The sequence below is a fragment of the Vipera berus genome (assembly GCF_964194415.1).
Source record: "Vipera berus genome assembly, chromosome: 1".
In the NCBI taxonomy this organism is placed as follows: Eukaryota; Metazoa; Chordata; class Lepidosauria; order Squamata; family Viperidae; genus Vipera; species Vipera berus.
The window spans coordinates 115,800,614-115,817,192 of record NC_138202.1 but is presented as its reverse complement, the minus strand read 5'-3'; positions in this window follow the sequence as shown (position 1 = coordinate 115,817,192).

Genomic DNA, 16,579 nt, shown 5'->3' with positions numbered 1-16,579 from the left:
GCGCTTCCCAGATTTCATTAAAAGATGTTTTATCTTTTATCCAATAAGTGGGCATGCTTTCCTCCAGTCTTACATAACAAGTGATTCTTATAATTATGCTTACAGTGTTTCTATGTTTAGGTGCCAGCATTTCCTTTGCAATATTTGAGATTATGATGTCAAGTATTCGAGGGAGGCAACCCACCAGGGTTTCTGGAAAGATATTTATTGCTAGTACGGTACAGTAACAGAAAACCTGCCAAAGCAATTCTCCAGCTTAATTTATACTTGGTATAATTAAGGAGTGAGCCTCTCACATTCTCTTCCCCTGGACCCTGGAATTATTTCTGCAACAGCCCTGCTTCCTCCAATAATAGTAGTGCTCTCTTCTTGCTCTTCCCAGGTCTGTTAGACATTCCATCACAGGTGAGGATCCTGAAGGAGATCTTGTCTCTCCTATCAAAGTAACGTTGTTCTGGCAGCAGAGAATATCTCTACTCATGAGATGTCAGAACTGCGTTTGATGCTAATGTGATTTAAATATGGTGCAGCTCAAATACAATATCAGCCCAGTAAAGATCTGTCTTGGAATTTCAATAGATCTCATTCCAATGCAGTTCATTATTATTGTTATTCAGCTTCTCAATATCTCTGTTTCTGAATATTATCCTTTTTTAAAATTGTGTTTTCTGCTTTCCAGGTTGACCCTTGTTTCTTAGAGGGAAAGGTCCTTCTTTTATTAGATCTGTTAAAGGCTGGTTTGTCCTTTTTGCACTTATCCTTGTGGTTTGATATGAATAGGATTTGCTTTGTGGCTTCAGTAGAATCCTGATACTAGCCAGCCTTTTTACCCACACAGTTGTAGCTCTGTGGTAGGTAATACTTTATTACAATCTGTGATCAGCTAACAGAATATGTGCTACCTAATTTTTAATCAAATCAGAGAAAGAATGTAGTGTTAATATTTTTAACAGCACTTTGAAAAATAAGTAGCTATTAAACAGTGCCTAATGGTGTTATTGGAGATTTATATACCAGTCTGAAAAAGAAGTAAGTAACTGGTCCATCGCATGTGTTTTTAAAAAAAGATATATAAATTGAGCATGCATCCTTATAAAATTGACATCTCGAAAATAAATGTCCCACTCACTGTTCTACTAATTTCACATCGCCATACTTGTTTTGAAGGGTTGGGTTAAAAATTGCCCTTCAGAAATTTTGAGGATAAGATATTGAACCAAGATAGAAACTTTTTTTTACAACGTTGGAAAAGTAGCTATCAGATATTACAACACTTCTAATATTTCCTGTTTTTAAAATGGAAAGAGTTATGCCCATTTTTTTTCTGGAGATTTATTTATTTATTTATTTTTATTTTTATTATATTTATATCCCGCCCTTCTCCGAAGACTCAGGGCGGCTTACAAGCTTAGCAGTAGCTGTCATTCTATGTATATGCCTGCTTGTTAGGGCTTTCACACACCCCCAAGTGGCATTATTACAAAGTCAGCTTATTGCCCCCAACAATCTCAATGCCAGATACCTCTTTTCTGATAGCAGTTTAGATTGTCATTCAATCTGAATAAAAAACCCACAGTTACACCTAATTTCTTCAGGAGATTTTTTCTGGGAAGATTTCAATTCATCAAGAAATATTAAAGACACCATGGATCCGAAGAAAAACACACCTTGATAGAAACAAGCCTAATTCCAGATTAAGGGAGACATTTGGAAGATCCTGGGGCATCCTAAATGCAGTTCATAAAAAATTTGACTTCAGTGGCCAACGGGCTTCATAGTTACAGATTTGAGACCCATATAACATTTGAACCAATACCAATGTCATTACAAATGGTCCTTGCTAAATGCCTCGTTAAGCAACCAAAATTAGGATTATGTAAGAATACTAGTATTGTGTAGTGAGTTCTTTAGAGGCAGGAAGCAAGACGAGAGGTTTCAAACAGGAAGATTTCTTTATTGAGGCAAACAGGAACAGAACTGAATCAGAGGCTTCTGCGCAGCTACTTATACAGTTGGCCACTAGGCGGTGGCCAATAGGTTTAAAGGAACCCATTCCTGCCCCAAATCATCCAATGATCTTCTTGGAGACTGCATGTCTGGCTAGTCAGCGACCGTTACACAGACACCTCAATTGAGCAACCTTAAGCAGCATTCAAAAGACACGTGAAAGCAGTTCAAGTAAAATCCCAATACATTACACCTAGCTTTGTGACTAATCCTTGCATTATGACCATCGTAGCATCAGTGGTCACATCATTGCCATTTGGCGCTTTGTGATTGGCACATATTTATAACCATTAAAGTCTAAGTCACGGTCACATGATGTTTCATTTAATGACTTAATGGGAAGTAATATCAAAAATCTATCATGGTCACATGATTTTCTGCATAGTGACTGTGGTGCTTAGTGACTGTGGTGCTGCTAGTCCCAGTTATGGTTACTATATGAGGATTACCTGTAATATCTAAAGATCACTCTTAGTATGAAAGAAGCTGAGGCTAGGCCTGGTGCTATTTCTATTTCAGATTTTTATTGATGTACTCTAACTGCCCAAGGCATAGTAAGTGATCCTGACATATTTCAAGGTCTTGACCTACTCTGTATTATATATATTACTCTACCATTTATGTCTGTGTGGCTCAGAGGTCTGAAAAGAAATAACTTTCATTTTTTAGGATTTATGGCTACTCTTGCCTCAACATGATAAAAGATAAAAGGATGGGAAACATTGGGGAAAAAAGTGCCATATTACCAACATTTAGAAGCCGGTCTATAGTTACTGGCCAACCTAAAGTTGAACCTTGTAAATCATCAAATTAATATAGATGTTACACAAGTGGAGATGCACAATGAAAACTGCCTCGACCCCTGTTGAGTTGGAATCTGATCAGTTGCATTGCTTGGAGCCTTGGACTGTTAAGCCTGACCTGTAAAAATGTGGTGTTATGGGAGCAATCACAATAAATGACATATCACTCCAGCGTCTCCCATAGTTTTTCTGTAAGTAAAGCCAAATGTCATTGCAAACACTACATGCCATAAAGTCCTCTTTGTAAGATATTCCCAGCACTGAATTCATACAAAGGTTCAATTGTATCAATTTTGCTCCATGTTCACAAGTTCATGAACCTGGGGTAATATCCATTACATACTGTATTTACATATCCAGTGATATATTCAGCTTTGTGCTAGCAAGCTTGATTTTATACAATGATATTTAGGCCTGAAAAAAAAAGATACAGCATCTTGATGATAAAAAATAAATAAATAAAGGACAAACATAAATTTCTTGTCTGCAATGATTTCCCATTTCTCAACAAAAAGAGGAAGATGGAAAAACTGCAAAACTGGTTCTATAACTTTAAAGATCCTCCTTGCTGGAATTACAGCTAAGCAGTGCTAGAACTTAAAAATACTAGCAGCAAAAAAGGTATCAGAAAGAGATCTGGAAACAAAAAGCATATTAGGGAACTGAAAGAAATAACATCAGGATGGTTTGGGGCTGCCTTGCGTTCTACATGAGCTAAACATTGCAGTGCTTGTGATCATCTTAAGAAATGATATTTTGCAGACTGTTTTCTTGATGAATTGTTTTGTGGAATGATCTATTTTTGAAGAAATAACGATAATTCTTATTTACCGTTTTATTTTTACATCCTAGTTTGTGCAGTATCTGACTGAGCCGCATTACACTGGGAGACAAGCTGTTCCACGGATTAATTGTTCTCAGTAACAGGAAATCTCTCCTTTTTCCAGCGTGAATCTCCCTCTGAGGAGCTTCCCCCTGTTGCTTCTTGTCCTGCCCTCAGGTGCTATGGAGAATAAATTTACATAAGGAAGAGTATAGTGGGAACACGAATAAGTGTGGGAAACAATGTTGTTGTTGTTGGCTATACCTTTACAGAATTGTAGCTTGTTGTTAGCTGCGAAGTCGTGTCCGACCCATTGCGACCCCTAGAGGACAACGTTCCTCCAGGCGTTCCTGTCCTCTACCATCTTCTGGAGTCCATTTAAGCTCACGCCTACTGCTTCAGTGACTCCATCCAGCCACCTCATTCTCTGTCGTCCCCTTCTTCTAGTGCCCTCAATCTTTCCCTAAGCTTAGGCTACATCAACTGCAGTGACTAGAGATAGCAACGGCTTCATAAAGTGAAATGTGATGACCCAGCTGGGAAACTCATGCCATAGTTAATTCCACCCAGGTATTCATTTTTTAAAATATTATATCAAGGCTTTTAAACATAAGCTACTATACATAATAATCCTATTCACTAAGAAAGCCCAGTAAAGATGCAAAGAGATGATAGTTACGTTATTGAATCCTTTAGATTGGTACAATTACTATTTGTTTATATTTTCTACTGATATCTGAAGTATCGATGCATGCAGCAATGGAATGCATATTGAAATCCTTGACCAGTTTTTCTTTGGATAGGTACTATTAGTTTTCCATTCACCAATCATATTAAATATAATGAAAAACATAGCAAATAGGTTACTGTTAAAAGTCACTTGTGATTTAGCGGCATCTGATTGTCATTGTCCAGGCTGATATTCAAGGTAGGCCAGGTTAGGAAACTCTGCAAGAACTATTGCCACTCTACTTTATTGTTGTGTGGTATAATAACATAATCTTAAAAGCCTGTCAGAATGTCCCTCTGTTTTCTTTTCTACCCAAAAGAGCCAAGGCTGTGTTATCTGGAGTATTTTTCTCATCCTCCCCTTTTTTTTCAGGGCTAAGTTGACATTTACTTAATGGTTATTGCATTCCTTTTTCAAACCTTTCTCCATACTCTTCTGCATCTAGGAAGCCTAGTGAGGTAGGATCTAGATAGCATGAGGATGGGAGTCCTCCAGGGAATACCAAGGCTGTTGGCCAACCATGAAGTCAAAAAGCAACTCAGAAGAAGGCAATTGCATTTTTTTTCCTATTGCCAAGAAAACTGCTTGGTCAGCTCCACTAAGTTGCCAAAAACTGAATGCAATGTGGAGGACATGCCATTTTATTTTGTCCTCTCCAGAGCACATTAAGTTCAAGTAGGTATTCTACCTACACTTCTATCATTTCCTTTCTGTGCTGTATGATGGTCCCCTATCCTGCCAGAACAGATGAAACGTCTTGGATGAGAAGCGAAATGTCTTCTTCAGGAAAAAAGCAGCCCCGTTGTCTTTTGGAAAAGCACCTTTAAGACAAAAATGGTGGATGCTTTCCATTTTTTTTGAGGCAGTTTCCCCTAGCTTGATAATCAGTTGTTCAGCAGGTATAGTTTGACACAGTATTTAGGATTCTCTTGAGGGGGGAGGGACTTAAAACAAGCAGGCTATATAATTGATATGTGGGTCGAGAATAGAAATGGGTGGCTGCACCTTAACCCAGTTATCACCTTTTCAATCTCAAAGCTTGCCTGGGAGAACAGGCTACCTCAACAACAGCCAAGCGATCTGGCTCTTTTCCTCATGCAGTAGCCTCATCTCATCAATCAGTCCTTGTTTAGCGACCGCTGAAGTGATCTCTAGGGATAGGCTCATCCCTCACCCTCCAGTCACCTGGCTGCACTGCAGACAGAATGAGTCAGCAAATACAGCAGATTGTTCTGATTTCTAAGCCGCCACTCCTTGCTGTTGTGTAAGTGGAAAACATTGATACAGCTAACCATGACTTAAGGTTGTCAAGCTTCATGGGCTGAGAACGAGTTGAAGACGGATCCTTGGGACAGAGCAAATGAAAACAGATTTCCAGGAAAAGTTTGTATTGCAATGCAATACAAGTAAGGGAAGGCCGTTAACTTTGCCTGCTTTTTATCACTGCCCAGTGACCTGGACAGGTGGTCCTTGACTTACAGCCATTCATTTAGTGACCATTTATAGAGTTACAAAGGCAGTGGCGAAAGTGACTTACAACTGGTTCTTGTATTTACAACCAGTGCAGTATCCCTGTGGTCATGTGATCAAAATTCATGTGCTTGGCAACCAGCATCTATTTATGAAGGTTGCAGTGTCCCCGGGGTCATGTGATCGCTACTGGTGACCTTCCCAGTCAACCTCTGACAAGCACTCAGTGGGGGAAGCCAGATTTATTTAACAACCCTGTGATTCACTTAAGAACCACAGTGATTTGCTAAACAACTGTGGCAAAAAAGGTCATAAAATCAGGCAGAACTCACTTAAGAACCAACTTGCTTAGCAACAGAAATTCTGGCCTCAAACATGGTTGTAAATTGAGGACTACTTATTTTATTTTATTTATTTTTATTTTAATTCCATTTATATCCCGCCCTTCTCCGAAGACTCAGGGCGGCTTACAAGCTTAGCAGTAGCCTTCATTCTATGTATATGCCTGCTTATTAGGGCTTACAGCGCATCCTTCAAAATAAAAAAAAATTGCCTGGCCCTATTCTAAGAGATTAGTGTAGGTTTAAATCTAGTAAAATAAATCTTTTTTTTTTTGCAGTTGAATTGATATTATTGGCAAAATGGATTTCCTTTTCTTGGCTCACATTAAAATTTTACTCCAGATGCTGCCTCTCTGAAGCACATTTGGGGGCATGAGGGAAGGAATAATGCCACTATGCGAGCTGGTGTTGAAAGTCCCATTTTCTCTAGTTTATTTAGTATTTTCCCATCTTCTGTGATCAGCAACTGAAAAAGCTATTTAACCACCAATGCAAAGTAGTCTTTATAAAGTATGTCTTGAGTGAGTGGGAAATAATATGTTCCGCTAAATAAAACTTTACTTTCCACTGATGGGCAGTCTTTGGTTATTATTTTCTAGTTTACAATTTTCAGTCACAATCTATCTTTCTCCACCCCCATCATAAAGCTTACCATCTTGTTATATACAGAGGAGAAATATAATATGCATGATGATCAAGAATTATTTGAGCAGTACGGTTATGTATTAACACATTCTGAAACATAAACATTGTTAAAACTTATTTCTCAGGGCTTTGGCTTGTTTTGGCTTGATTTTGCAGTTCTTGAACAAGACTCATAAATCAGAAAGACTCCAATGCCATGTATAGCCTCTATTTTCACTGCCCACCTCTCAATGCTTATTAGCAGGGCCTTCATATTCGAACTATCAGTAGTTACTTCCTTGAATTTCCAGCTGTGTGTGTGGTGGCTCCATGAAGATTTTCTATACTATAAGCAGCAGCAATCTAACTGGGCTCGTTGTCTGCCTGCTGCTTCCTTTCCGCTGCATGTGGAAAGATTATCTTTTCACTCATGTGTGGTTTGCTCAGGTCAATTTTTTCTCATGGAAACTCACAGAGCACATTAATTCTGGCTTGGATGCGTGTTCTGCAAACCCTTAGGAAACCACTCTTACTTGTCATTTTACTAAATGGCTTTACATATAGTCAGCATAAGGTGTCCCTCCTGCTTTTTAATGAACTGATTTGTATGTTCCGTTAGCAAACCACAAAGCATGGGCGTTTTTGTCCTTTCTCTCTCATGGGCCATTAGAAGACTGTGTGTTAAGACCCCTTTTCCCAGCCACTGTTGACATTGTGACACGGATTTTTGCTGGTATTTACAACCCTAGAAAGTGAGGTAATGGTCCCTTCAGTCTGCCTAATCTCTCAGGGAGTGTTTTTCACAAATCTTAGTATCTAGGATGCATTGCTTTGCAACTGACCTCACAAGGAAAGGGAAACAATGTGTCATGATCCAGAGAAGTTGGCTCCACACCTTAGGTCTAACATTTGCATATGTGGAAGAACTCCTTTAGATTTTGGGTTAACTTCCTTTTGATAGATTTGAATTAGATGAGGAAAGTTTACCACTTCCTGCAGGGTTGCCCGGGATAGCCTTAGGTGCATGTGCTATGTGGATGGCTGAGGAATTCTGGGAGTTGAAGTCCACAAGTCATAAAGTGGCCAAGGCTGGGGACCCCTGGCTTATACCATAGGTGTCAAACTCACCACGTCACGTGACATGTCGCAATGTATCATGACATTTTTTGCATTGCTGGAGCTGGGTGGGTGCGGCCTCCGTATGATGCAACCAGCCCTGGCTCATACAGTTCTAACCTAGTTTCTGCCAAGAAGTGTGGCAATTTCTAGAAAACTTGGCACAATTCCACTCTCCAGCCCCCAGGCCAGGGATAAAGTTAGGAATCACTAAATAAACAAATAATTAAAAATGCTAGTCGTAATCCAAGGCCGTTCCTCCTCAGAGGAACAATTCACTCAGCTGCTAAATGTAGAAATGCAAGCAAATCAGCTCATCCAATATCCTTTCCAAATATGCGTAGTAGCTCCAACTAGCATGCTGTGAGACTAAATTTTTTTGGGATATGTCAATGCTACAGGGATGGCAGAATTGAGACAATTAGTACCAGTGCTATGAAAATGAGGGAAAGTTGAGACTGAAGCCAGAAAAACCCTTTTTGTACTTCAGAAACTGTAAGTCCTGGGGAATAAAAGGTACGGTTAACTGAAAACACTTCTAATAGTCATCACAACATTTACTTTAATCTATCCTGATACAAAAGAGTCGCTTTGAAGAGTGAGATGGGCAGCATATAAATTTCCAGTGCAGGACCCTTAGCACTTTCTTTGAACTTAGCAATTAAAACTTCTTGTTGGGCTTGATTTAAAGAAATATATATATAAAAAAAGGGAATTGACATTCTGCAAAGCAAAGCACCATCCTACACTTCTGGCTTTAATTCTAAGCATGCTCAAGGCATCACGTGGGCCCCAGAGATCTTTTCCCCTGCCTCCTCCCCCCAAAGACCACAGAGTTAGAGACAATTCTGAACAACATGGTGAAACGCAGTGGAGTGGAAACAGAGTTCACCTCCCAGGATGGTCCGGTTGAAGGCTGTGATATTGCCAAGTGGAATTAGAACTTTGTGCAACGAAAGCATTCTTTTCTAGTCCAGGCTAACATGAAGTTATTTCCCTCTCTGTTTTTTTTTTGAGACAGAAGAACGAATGCAAGTGATGCTTGGTTTGCTCTCCTTTATTGTTTGGATCAGGGGCCTCTCTACAAAACAAGGGGCCTGGTTCTCCAAAAATATGGTTCTGCAAAGGAAACAATCCTACCTTGTAGTTATCAGTGCTTTTCAAATCACACTGGCTTAGTAGTAATAGCAATAACAGTAATGTTAATTTCCCCCCTCCCCATTTTTTTTTGTGTTTCATCAGTTTTTTTTGAATTATAAAGCACATCTGCTTCGTGACTTTTAACATCTCCAAACACAATAGAAAGAAGGTAGCAAAAGAGCCTAACTGGATGGCCACCCTTATTGCTAGTAACAAACTCAGCTACAATGTACTCATATATATTTTTTTTCATTTTTTTTTCTGTTTGCACATACTATGTTAGATGGTTATCATCACACTGAAGAAATACCCGAACAAGATACAGCTAAGAGCTCAAGTTAAAAAGAAACACAACTCTTAAAATTTCAATGGTACGAAAGAAACCACTTCTATTTGGGAGGAGGAGTGATTAGTGGTGGCAGGTGAGGGGTAAAGATATTCCTTAGGGAGGCTGGCTAGAGCAGATGCTCAGTTTGTCAAAAGTGATCATAATACTTTGCATGTCGATAGTAGCACCTTTAATCAAAGGCTATTCTAGCATTTGGGAACCAGCTGGAGATAATTTTACACAAACTAAAGAAACTTCCTACCCATTAAAGCCTTGTTAAGAAGTGAAGGGATCTTGAGCAGTGAGGTTTTTATTTAACACACTCAGAGCCTTGATAATGGAAGCCTCATATCATCCTCATCCTCCATGAGGTGTGGAAACATTATTCCCGTTGTACAGATGGACAAACTGAGGTAATGAGAAGCTTGATAACCTCCCTTCCCCCTCAATTGTCTCCATGGCAGAAATAGAAAGAAGACCGTGTGTCCTGCCAAACTCCACCAACCCATGCAAACACACACATACATACACACAGAGAGAAACATATATACATGTATATATATATATATACACACAAATACATTTCTTCTTTATATTTGTATGACTCTCAATTCCCCTTTAAGCAACTCCACCCCCAATTTTTTTTAAAATGCAAGCCTAGGAACAAATGATTTATGATGATGCTTTATGAGATATGGAAAGTTTGTGCCCACATTAGAAGGTGAGATTCTTTACATAATTGTTATAATGTTATACTGTATCCTTAATCCTCAGTAGTCATTTGCTGAAGATAGAATTTTTCATACTGTATTAGCTGTTTCAATCACTGTGCATTTGAGTGGGGAATTCCTCATTGTGCCTACCTAGCAGGGCTGAGGTTGTGGGGTCACTAAAGTCTGGAGCTGCTTTCAGACTGGCTGAGGGATTTAGGTGGAAATGCTCCACATGTACAGATGGATCTGTGAATATTGTATCAGTCAAAGTTTACTTTTAAGCTAAATGGCCCACCTCAGCCTTTTATTTTGTTAATGTTTGACAGCTAATAAAGTGCTTGATTAATCTCAGATTTTGACTTCAAAGGCCCTCAAATACAGTGTTTGAGAAACTGACAAATAATCAGCAAATTCTGCCTACATGGTGGCTTACAATTTGTACAGAACTGATGTATATTTCTCTCAATTTATTTAAGCATATCATAATGTCCAAAATCATGGGAACAGAGTACTAGCTTGGAGGAAGCCAAATTTGTTGGCTTTGTTGATTTGGGAAAGCATATATCTTATGTGCACTCATAGCGATTGGGTGAGTCTATTTCCACTAATGGAGTCTAACCACCTTTCCCACTTGTTGGTGTCCCACTTACCATTATTCTTTATACTTTCCATTGTGGAAAGTAGTGGAGAATCTAAAATGAAGAGCTGTAATGTCATGATAAATGTTACGTTTCTTGGAGCTCACAGCGACATAGAAGCTGCAAATCTGGTATGGTATGTTGTCTAGGACTCTATATGACCTCTGAAGAAATGGATAGAGTGTGGTTTAAAATTTTATCTTTCATCTGTGGATTGGATAATTTCTTTTGGTGGACAAGAGGCACCAGGATCTCGGAGATGGTCAATGGTTCCCTGCAAAGGTCGGTGACACCTGCAGCCTTAAAAAAAGGCTGTGGTAACCTCTTTCAAAGGATCTCTTTGGATCTAGCTAATTTTTTATATTGTCCAGTGTCTAACCTTTCCTTTTGAGGAAATGCTGTTAAGTGAATGATAATGAGGCAGTTACAAAAAAGAACAGATGACTTCAGTCTTTTAGGGAAAAATCTAGCAAATTAATTACAACTTTGCAGTTTCTACATGTCTGGAGAAATCCTTGCAACTTCCAATAAAAGCACCTTCCAAATGATTTCTGAAGTTAGAATAATTTGCTTTGTAAACATGTACTGGAACATAACTTTGTTCCAAACTGAAGCTTTTTAGTGCTTCAGTCAATGGCTTGTGTTTAGATTATCTTTTTTGCTTGCATTAAATAGCCTGATACAGTCAACTGATGGAGTTTCGAAGCTCACCCAATAGATTTTTATGAATTGTAAAGGAGCAAGATGGAATTAAAGTTTCATTGGGCAAAACTGATCAACTATGATGACCATATAATTAATTTAAAAAGTAGCTCAGTGACAATGATGTTACTTTGAAGTCAGGAAGAATCTGAGGAAGAAAGTACTGGAAACAGGATTGAAACAAATACTGCAATAGGAAGTTAGCTATGTTCCAGTTCCTTTTTTGACATAAAAATTCTTTTTGTTGTTTCAGAATCCAGTATTTTGTTTTGTTTTGCATCTGACCGCATGACAATTATACAGGTGAGCAGTGGTGGGATTCAGATATGTGAACAACTGGTTCTCTGTGTGGGTGCACTTCTGGAAGTCCATTCTGGGCCTGGGCAATAAAAAATTAGCTACCAGTTCTGCCAAAGTGGTGCAAACCGGCTGAATGCCACCACTGCAGGTGAGGCAGAAAAATAAATAAAAATAAAGCCTGCCCATTTCAATACTCTATATCTTTAGCAAGATATATTCAATTCAATTGCTTGAATTGTTTTCTGAGTGTAAGTAACTGTTTAAGAATTGCTTTATTGCCATATCCAGTCTCGCTTTTGTACTTAGCAAGATATATTAAACAAATGCCAGTTGATTAATCACACCTTACTATCACTGCTCCCTCAATAGTAGAATGATAAATATATAAAAATGGGAGCTTTGATTTTAAATTCCTGGCCCAGTTGAGAGGATGCCACCTCCCCTCAAAAAAAGCCATAGAGTGAGGTGGGAAACTCATTTTACAATTCAAATTTTCCTGGTTCCCAGTTTTTCTCAAATCTTTTCTGGCTATTTTGTGTCTTTCTCTTATTTCTGCATGCCTTCATTATTCTTAGCAACATCTTGATATATGTATAAAAATATGCTTGCCAGAAATATAATTCAAGCATCTGTACATCATACAGGGGGAAAATTCAGTAACACACTGACTAAGTCTACAAAATACATCCCTATAACTCCATCACAAATATTATGCACATTGTAAAAGTCAGTCTGTTCAAATACTGTACTTTGACAGAATAGATCCAAGGATTAGTTGCCTGGTGGAGGAAACTAAACACGGGGACATGTAACAGGTTGGTTCATGTGTCCCCACAATCAATAGCCAAGACTGGAGAGAGGTGTCAAATGCTCTAGTGTAAGCTACTGACAATCCTTTTCTATGGAAAACTTATCTGAAGAGACTTCAAAGAAGCAAGATGATGCTGTGCTGTTGGTTATAAACTTTGTATCTTGAGGAGTCTTTTTTTTAAGGAAAATTAATAAATTTTGTGTGTGAGGGGAGATGAATGCAAGGAGAGGAATCAAGAAGACATAGGGTGAGGACTGGGAGAGAAGGTGGACAGAGGTCTGGAACAGAGGCAATGGTCTATAGAAAGATACCAGAGAGGTGATGGACAACACTGTGGAGAAGAAGCTAGTATTATGAAATTACAGTAAGACTGTGGAAACTAACTGGCCTGAAAACAACAGAAGTATGTAAGCAGAGCCTTTCTGGATCAGACCACTGGTCTATCCAGTCCGACAGTCTATTCTTATAGTGACCAACCAATTGCACAAGGAAAGTGGCCTTCAGAGGCAGTCATGTTGCCATCAAAACTAATATCCATTGATTCCTATGATTTCCCTGATGTAGTCCAACCAGCTAAGCTGGTAGCCAGCAGTCACATCTTTTTGAAGTTGAAGGAGTGGGCAGCTTTAAAACAATTCCTAGATTTTCAACCAAAATTAATGAGTTATCTAGCCATTTTATATTAAACCAACAGCTACTCTTTTCCAAAACTACAATTTTGGGTTTAGCCTACTTCACTGGCATTATGACTAGAAAAGTCTAGAAGTTGTGAGAATCCTGTTATCCATTGACTCTGGTACCCAGTTGAACATCCTCCTTCCTTACTACCACTCCTTCTGTTATCACTGAAAAATGTTTGTTTTCCTTATGACTTGATAGCATTGCCAAAATGATCTTGTTACTTGCCCATCATGTTTAACTAATTCTGTCAGTCTTTGGTGTTTCTCAGAGTCTGTAAAAGTGTTACTTTGCATGTCAGTATGGGCATTCCTTTCCTCAGAGAAATGGATCAATATGAGCAATCTCCCCTCTGGTTCTAATAAAGTTGTTCAGAAAAAAAATATCAAAATGGAACATTGGTGCCACCTAACAAATATTATGCTCCCTTCCATTTTCCTAGATTTATCTGTATCTCATCTCCCATTGCTCATAGAAGAGCAGAAGGCTTTAAAACGTATTGTTTTCATCTATGTTGTTGCCAGTGAAACTCACGTGTATTATCTCAAGACTTGGCATCACTTTCATATAAGCAATGTGGTGAATTAAAAATACCCACCAGCTCATCTTCTCTCATAAGGGACCAGGTGGCATATTTGTTAAAATTGTGTTATAGAGGAAGCAAGTGAAGATTCTGTGATAAAGGTAAAGTCTGAGGAAAACGTAATAAAAAGAGAATCTAAGCCTTGAATCTCCCCTGTTCAAAGTCACTATTGCCTAGGGTTCCTGCACAAAAAAAAAGCATTCAGAATCCTTTCTTGCAGCAGAAGTAACTGCTCTTGTGTACAGAGATAGCTTAAAAACAGCATAGGGAACAAAAAAAAAATCAACCAACACTATCAGAGTAGCAAAAGGTATGATAATCCTTACTGCTTTTTATTGATGCTCCAGATCTGTCAGTTGTAGCTGCTTGCCTTGGGGCAGGACCAACCATGGACATTTTAAAGCAGATTTCCTTAAATAAGTTTCATAGGGATGTTTTTTTCAAATTCTAGGAAATATGACACAATAGTTTGATGGAGAAAAAGAATGAGAAGCCAAAACCACCATCTTGATTTTCTTGAACCAACTAACCTGTCTCTTTCTAGAGATAGCGGCATGCAACTTCAGTTGGTTCAAGGGCTATACTGAGGGATGGCTGGGACATTGAGAATTGCATGCCAAAAGTGGGCAGAAAGTATTATTTGAAGTTAATACGTTGGGTATCTACAAAGCTTAAGGTATTCATTTTGCTCTCCCCCTCCCAATGCAAAAGAAGATCAAGTTTTGTTTTTCTCCAATCTGGGTTGTTGGACCACAAAATAGATCTACATATGACCCCAGATTGCACTTTTTGCGCCCTTAGCTCAATAAAGATAGGGAAGAGGATCTTGCAATAATTTATCCTAAGCAAATAATTTAAGAAGTGTTATGATAATTATCGCCTGACGTTTGAAGCACTGACTCATAAACAGAAAAAACAACTTTTTCTGTTGCACTAGAGAAGAAGATATGAATCATGGTTTTAAACAACGAAGGAGATTTTAGATGACCACTGGAAATCTCCTAAGAATACAGACCATTAGATAAGTGAGAAGACCGCTTTGGAAGGTCACATACTTTCCTCTCATGTAAGTTTTATGAGAAAGAGACCATTAATAAGGAATAAACAAGCAGCAGAATTGTTACTCAAATAAATGAGTGCACTATGATTTTGAGTTTCCTTCCAGCCATATCTTTGCAAACTGAAAGAGGGTTCCTAGCCCTACTTTTGGAGCTATAGTATTCTATTTCTTTATCTTCTTAGATTTCCCACGATAGGAAAAAGCCTGGAAACGCTGGAGGGAACACGTGGAAAAGAGACAAGGAAGATATAACCATCTGGACCTTCCATGGAATTCTGTGGGTTAAACTGTGTGACACTGCACAACAAAAGCCGCAAGCAGAAGCATCTTGTCATTTGATAGAGCACCTGACAGTAATCTGAAAATGTCATTTCAGAATTGATTCATGCAATCTTACCTATGACACATTAAAGGAGAAATTGTCTTCCAAGTATATTTTGTTTAATGGATGCTAAAAAAAAATCAACAAGTGCCATCTTGGATCACAAAACTGCTTTGCACATATATCAAGGCATCCATTTTCCATTGCAGCTTAAGTTTTGAACACAAGACATCAGTTATGGGAATATGCAGTTAAAATCACAATGTTGCTCAGTCGCCACTGCACTCATCAGGAGCTGGGGTGGGGTGGGGTGGATTGCAGCATTAGCACTGGATGTTTTATGATGAACAATTTAGACAATCCTTTTTTTTTTACAGAACCCTCCTGATTTGGGGTGGAAAGTAGAGAAGCTGTCAAACATATACAAAATAGTTGTGGACTTTGGCTGGGCTCACTTTTGTTTAAATATTACAAGCAGGATATGCTAAATTTGTGATGGTGATAGTGTCACCTGCTGATTTTAATACATTCTGTGTTAAGTGGGTTAACCAGAAATTAGCTACAGTGATTTATTTTCAGAGTACCTCCATCTCTGCTTTGACACACTTGTCTTCTATCTTTCTATGCTAACTAGAATACCTAGAAAACTGACGTTTTTCTATTTTTTTTCCTGATAATTTTTTTTTATTACATTTATATCCCGCCCTTCTCCGAAGACTCAGGGCGGCTTACAAGCTTAGCAGTAGCCTTCATTCTATGTATATGCCTGCTTATTAGGGCTTTCATACCCCCCCCCCAGCGGCATTATTACAAAGTCAGCTTATTGCCCCCAACAATCTGGGTCCTCATTTTACCTACCTCGGAAGGATGGAAGGCTGAGTCAACCTTGAGCCTGGTGGGATGCGAACCTGCACTAATTGCAGGCAGCTGGTGTTACTTAAGGAGGCATCAGCCCACTGCTCCACCAAGGCTCTATAATGATATCAGGAGAAAAATTAGGAGACCATAAGATGTTCTAGGATCTGGGGAAAAAACAAATCAAGATCTAAGTAACTCAAGGACACCTAGGGTCTCTGATTAGCAAGCAGGGGTAATTTTATTATATAAAATAATATCCTGAGATGTACTTAGTGGAGGTGCATGCTTCTCTAAAAAGTCATACACTCATGAGTGATGTAAGTTGTTAATGAGGTGTTCATTACCAGGCAATCTATCTTACAATTAGTGGGAAAATGACTGGTTAATCGTATTGCTGCACGCTTGTTCCAGTGGAAGGACTCTGGTCTGGGCAAATGCCAGCCTTGGAACCAAGATGGAGAAGAAAGATGGTGCCAGTGCAGATTGAAATAGGTAGACTTCTTATGGCTGATTGGATGGAACAAGTTGTGAG